Source organism: Elephantulus edwardii, unplaced genomic scaffold (assembly GCF_000299155.1).
Source record: "Elephantulus edwardii isolate Elephantulus edwardi_28Jun2011 unplaced genomic scaffold, EleEdw1.0 scaffold00062, whole genome shotgun sequence".
NCBI classification, from domain to species: domain Eukaryota; kingdom Metazoa; phylum Chordata; class Mammalia; order Macroscelidea; family Macroscelididae; genus Elephantulus; species Elephantulus edwardii.
Window position 1 is genome coordinate 4,056,903 of NW_006399812.1, and position 6,961 is coordinate 4,063,863.

A 6,961-nucleotide genomic window follows, 5' to 3' on the forward strand; every position below is an offset into this window, starting at 1 on the left:
AGGATAGAGCAGGGTTTAGGGCTGTTGTGCATAGGGTCGCTGTGAGTCGGAAACGACTCAAAGGCACATAACAACGACAACAACATGAAATGTTAGAGGGTAAAATTTAGAAGATATATTTAATGTTATTAAAGAAATATAAAAATGTATTAAGTAAATACCTGATTGATCTTGGCTAAAATCAGAGTACTAGAGTAATATCTATCTGTGTTTCTTTGACTATGCCAAGACATTTGACAGTGTGGCTCATAACAAACTGTGGCTAACCATGAGAAGAATGGGTATTTGAGAACTCTTGATTTGGTTCATGAGAAACCTATATTTGGACCAGAAGCTGAAGTCAGGAAAGATTGCATCGTTTAAGTCAGAAAAGGAATGCATCAGTGATAAATCCTATCTCCATTTCTTTTCAATCTATATATGGAACAGATTTTTCAGGAGGCTGGACTTTATGAGAAAAAATGTGGCATCAGGGTTGGAGGAAGACCCATCAACAACCTGAGTTATGCAGATGACACACCTTGCTTGCTGAAACTGAGGAGGACTTGAATGTTTGCTGCACAAGATCAAGGAGTGCAATCTTTAATATTAATTAGAGCTCAACATAAAGAAAACAAAGATTGTCACCACCAGGCCAATTTGCAGCATCATATTGGGTGGAGAAAAGATTGAGGTTATTAGATATTTCATATTGCTTGGATCCACAGCCAACAGTGTTGTACCAGCCAGTAGGAAATCAAAAGATAAGTTCATTTAGGAAAAGTCTGATGTCAGAGACCTTTCTAAAGTGCCAAGGACCAACAAAGTTAGTCTAGAGACTAAGGTATTCCTGATTCAGGCCATGGTCTTCTCAATTACTTGCTATGCAGCCGAGAGCTGGACAATGACAAAATGATAGAAGAAGAATCAATGCCTTTGAATTGTGGTGCTTAAAAAGAGTATTGAACATATGGTGAACTTCCCACAATCTCTAGTCATTGTGAGATAATTCTTCAGGCCACTTTTAGCCTGGAAATTATAGGCAGCATCTGCTGACCACATCTTTAGAAAACCTTTTCACCACTGGGAGTCCATGTATTCTTGTGATAATCACCTTTTTCTTAGTTTTAGGGTAGTGGTACTCTTAGTCTCTTAATTTCTTTGTGTGTATCTTCCATGAACTGAGAGGTGGTAGCTGCTTTTGTGCACCAGCTATCTCTGGGCCTCATGTTGTTGTTGTGTATCATCGAGTTAGAACTGAATCATAGCTGATACGTCAGTGGGCTTCCAGAGGCACTAAATTGCATGGGAGGAGATTTTTCATGATTTACTCTTTTTTTGCTTTAGACCATCTTGTTTAATGGGACAGAATATTGCCCAGGTCTACCCATTTCCATTATTGGATTAGATCATTGTAATCCATAGGGTTTTTATTGCCTAGTTTTCAGAAATGGATCCTGAGACCTCTCTTCCTCCTTTATATTAATCTGAATCTTCACTGAAATCTGTTCAACATCATAGCAACACACATCTTCACCAAGGGACAAACGGCAACTATATATGAAGAACACTAGCTGGGAATCAAACTTATACTTCCCAAACAAAATAGGAGAATTCTGCTCAACCACCAGGGGGACCTGCTATCTTCTTTTCTTTTTTAATTTCTTTATTTTTCATTTCAATGAGCATATACAGAGATTTTGGAATTCCATTCATTCATTGTTGCACCCCTCTTATTTATAGGGTGTTCTCGTGGCCTAGAGGCAAGAAGCCGTGCTGCAATCCTGAAAGCATACAGTTAGTGGTAAGAAACTGGACTGCAGTCCCAAAAGGCTCAAGGTTTAAATCCACCATTTGCTCTACAGGACAAGGATGATCAATCTCCTCCTGTGTGACTGCCTTTAAAAACCCATTGGAGGGTCAGGTTTGGGTTGATTCTTATTCACTGGTACTCCAACAACAAAATCTTATTAATTATGTCTTAGAGTCTGGGCCAATTAAAAGCTGACCCTCTGGTGGGTTTTTATAGGATATTAATTGCATGGAAGGAGATTATCTATTTTTATTCTTTGGAAACACTGGTAGATGAAAAGACATGCTTAACATGAAAGAATAGCAAGGTGAAGGGCAATATCAGAAAAAATATTTTTATTTATGTAGATAATTGTGGAAGCATATCAAAATCTGTATCTATACAGCACAATTGTAAAAAATTGCAGAGATGCTCAAGATAAGATTTGATGTAATAAGTTCCATCTAGAAACTGGGGAGGATCACATACTGGACTTCAACAGTACTGGCTGTATTCTGTTTTAGTAGCTTGGTGGGAGGTTGATATGATTTGTTTAGTTGTTGTTGTGTAAATTATACACATCCAAATTTAAGAACCTGTATGTGATATTTACCAATTGAAAAATATCCTAATGAAATAAAGGTGGGAAAAAATTAACTGAAATTGGAGTTCAATGGACATTGCCCAATGCCAATGCTTCATTCATGTCTATATCATGCTAGGCTTATTATCCATATAATCTAAAATTCTTTACAGTGGCAAAGTTTAGCAAGGCAGCAAGTAATAATTGTTGGAGAAGATGTGATGAGATAGGAACTCTTATACATTGCTGATGGGATTGTAAAATGGTACAACCAACTCTCTAAGGCAGGTTGGTGTTTCCTCAAAAAGCCTAACATAGAAATTCCATATGACCCAGCTCGTCCACTATTTTAACTATTCCCCGAGAAAATGAGAACAGAGGCACAAACAGAGATTTGTACATCAATGTTCATAGCAGCATTATTCACCATAGCAAAGAACATGGAAACACCCCAAATGCCCGCCCACAATAGAATGAATTGAGAAATTATGATACATTCCCACAATGGAATACTATGAAGCATGCAGGAGCAATAACTTGTAAATTACTATCTAACATGCGAGGGACTGGAGAGCATTAAACTAAGTGAACTAACTCAGTCTCTTAGGACAAATACAGTATAAGAACATTTTAATAGAATGAGTATGAGAATCCTTGGAGGGGAGGGGGTCCTTAAACATGTTGTTGTTGTTGTTATGTGCCATCGAGTTGCTTGCGACTCATAACCACCCTATGTACAACAGGCCTAACCCTGCTCTGTCCTGTGCCAATAGCACTGCCTCTGACACACCCATCCTGATTATCCCAGTCACTGAATCAATCCACCTCATAGAGGGTCTTCCCCTCCTGTGCTGTCCCTCCACCCTACCAAGCATGATGTCCCTCTCCAAGGACCTGTCCCTCCTTACAACATGTCCAAATTATGTCAGACAAAGCCCCAGAATCCTTGCCTCCAAGGAGTAGCCTTGTTTAACCCTCTCCAGGATGAATCTGTTTTCTTGGCAGTCTATGGTACTCTTAATACTCTTCTCCAGCACCACAGCTCAAAGGCATAAATTCTCCTTCTATCCTCCCTAGTCATTGTCCAACTCTCTGATGCATAATAAGTGATTACAAAGACTACGCCTTGTATCAGACACACCTTAGTTTCCAAAGACACACCGTTGCTCTTGAGTACTTTAGAGAGGTCCCTAACAGCTGACTTTCCCATAGCAATACATTTTTTTATTTCCTGGCTGCTGGTGCCAAGAGTATTGACCGTGGAGCTGAGCAAACTGAAGCTGCGAACAATCTCAATCTCAATCTCTTCGCCATCCATCCTGATGCTACCAATTGGTCCAGTGGTGAGAATCTTTCTCTTCTTGACATTGAGCCTCTGTCCATACTGAAGGCTGCAGTCCTTGACTCTCTGCAGCAAGTGCATGAGGTCCTCCTCAGTTTCAGCTAGCAGGGTTGTGTCATCTGCATAATGCAGATTATAAATAGATCTTCCACCAATCCTGACACCACACTTCTACTCATAGAGCCCAGTCTCTCGGATAATCTGCTCTGCATACAGGATGAAAAGGTATGGAGATAGGACACCTCCCTGGCGTACACCTTTCCCAATTTTGAACCATGCCGTGTTACCCTGCTCTGTTCTGACTACTGCCTCTTGGTCCAAGTATAGGTTTCGCATTAGCACAATTAAATGTTCTGGGACTCCCTTTCTTCTCAGAGTCAGCCACAGTTTGTTATGATCCATGCAGTCAAATGCCTTTGCATAATCAATGAAACACAGATAGGCATTCTTCTGGTATTCCCTGCTTTCAGCTAAGATCCATCTAACATCAGCTACAATATCCCTAGTACCATGACTCCTTCTAAACCCAGCCTGGACTTCTGGCAATTCTCTGCTGATGTGCTGTTCTAGTCGTTTTTGGATAATCTTCAGTAGAATCTTGCTTGCATGTGAAATCAATGAGATTGTTCTGTAGTTTCCACACTCTGTTGGGTCACCCTCCTTTGGAATGGGAACAAATATAGATCTCTTCCAGTAGCCAAGTGGTTGTTCTCCAGATTTCTTGGCACAACTTAGTGAGCACATCCAGGGAAGCATGTGTTAGCTGAAATATGTCAATTGGTATATCATCTATTCCTGGGGCCTTGGTTTTTGCTATTTCCTTCAAAGCAGCTTGAACTTCTGCCTTCATCACCATAGGCTTTTGCTCAAATGTTATTTCATTAAATTCTTCTGTATCAGCCAATTCCTTTTGATACAGTGACTCAGTATATTCCTTCCATCTTCTTTTAATACTTCCTGGATCATTTAATATTTTGCCTAAAGCATCCTTGATTATAGCAACTCGAGGTTTCAATTTGTTCTTCAGTTCCTTGAGCTTAAAACACGCACCTTAAATATAGGGTAACAAAATTTGATGGGTGGAAGGAGGGATGAGTAAACGAAAGGGGAAATATCTGCAGTGAAAACAATGTATGTGAATTTTATGAACTTCATATGTGAACCAGTATGAAAAAGAATTCTTGCAGCACGTTTCAAAAGAAATCCTGGTGCCTCAATGATTTAGCAAAAGCCACCTAATGTGTTCACAGAAGAAAGCCCTGGTGACCGATTTCCATAAATATTGCAACCTCGAAAACCCAATAAGACAATTCTGTTATGTAACAGGGGTTGTGACTCAAAATCAACACAATAGCACTTAACAGTAGCATTTTGTGTTTCATAGACCCATGCTGTATGTACTATTATAAACCCACTGCTGGCTACTGAGTTCCTGCTACAGAGACACTACACTGGGTTTCAGAAGATGTAAATCTTCAGGGGAGGAGATTATTCTTCTCTTGAAAGGTGACTGGTAGAATTAAAACACCTTTTGTTTGGTATCCTGCCATGCCATTGAGATTCCTTGCTGTACTAAAATTAAATAATTACTGTGAAAAGAAAATGACCCTCACAGAGATGATGGTGCTCACTTAAGACTGAACAGTAAGCATTTATTTGCTGGAATGTTTGAACTAACAGATGCAGACCTGGGCATGCTCAACAGTCTATGCTAGGAAATTTGGAGGACATCTGTCTGGTTGACTCACTGAAGGAGATCATATTTGTTCTCATTCCCCAAAAAGGTGGTTCAACAGATGGGGAAACTATCAAACAGTGTTATTAATATCACATGAAAGCAAAATACTGCTGAAGATCATTACAAAATGGCTAGAAAAGTACATGGCAAGTAAAAATAACAAGCATTTCCACAGGGGAGCTCTGGTGGCCTAGTGGGCAGGAAGTTGTGCTGCTAATCCAAAGGTGCATGGTTCAAATCTACCAGCTGAGGGGGGGAAATGGGCAGTATTGTCCTGTGCAATTTATAGCCTCAGAAAATCTGCTGGAGGGTCAGTTATTAATGGCAATGAATGAATGAGCAACCTTATCGAACAAAGCATATTGGCCTAAGGTTTTCCAAGTACGTAGGCTTTAAGAGGGAACTCTGATGGTTACAGTAAGGAGTATCACTTTCAATCTAAAGAAGATTAGCAGTTCAAATCCACCACCTGCTCTGCAGGATACAGTGGGACAATCTCCTTTTTTGGGATTTATAGCCTTGGAAAAACCCACAGGAGGATCAGCTATAAGTTGGTTCAGATTCAATGATGGATAATAACAGAAATCTTTAAAGAAGGAGACTTTAATAAATTTTTTTCTATAGAGAATCTGGAGTGTGTAGAAAATATATCTATCTGTCTGTCTGTCTGTCTATCTATATGTCTACCTACCTACCTACCTACCTATCTTCTATCATTTTTTAAGGTGAAATGGATTTTTTTTTATAGACCCAATTCAATCCCATCACAGAAAGACATGAAACTGTTCTCAGAAAACAGTGGTTCTATTACCTGATACCAGGGGGGAAAAGCAATCTTGGAAACAGGCGTTGGAACAGTAAAAGCAGATTTTTGATCTAGTGGCAAGAAGCTGCGCTGCAATCCCAAATGCACACAGTTTGAGGCCACACCAGCTGCAATCTCCTCCCAAACGATTATCTGACTCTGCAAACCTGCTGGAGGGTCATTTAGGGGTTGATTCTGACTCAATGGTACACAACAACAACAACAACAACATATTAGTATATAGGAGACAGGTGGTATGGGTTTTGTGAATGTGTCTAAAGGAAAGGAAAGTTTGAGGGAGTATTTTTAGGTTAGGCTAAAAGCGTAGGGAAGAGCTCATGTTTATTTAGTACTTTTGGCTGGGGCAACTAAAAAATACCCTACCACCTCAAACACATTACTGTAGAGTAAGAACTTACTCATAGTTAAACCTTCAGAGAGTTCTCAGAGACTGTAAATAGCAAGAGGGTGAGACAGATTGCAGATCATTCTCCTGAGGAGCTGCTGGTGGATTTGAACCACCAGAGAGGTGCCAGATTTGGGTTAGCAGCACAGCTCCCTATAGACTACACCACCAGAGCTCCTAATTAGAAAGACAAGGTAGGATTTATGCCTGCAGATTGCACAGCTGGCCTCCCAGATGACATCTATCTGATGAGGTGCTTAGTCATCATAGGGTATGTGCTGTGGCCTCCTCCTCATGGTTGCGCTCTAGAAGTTTA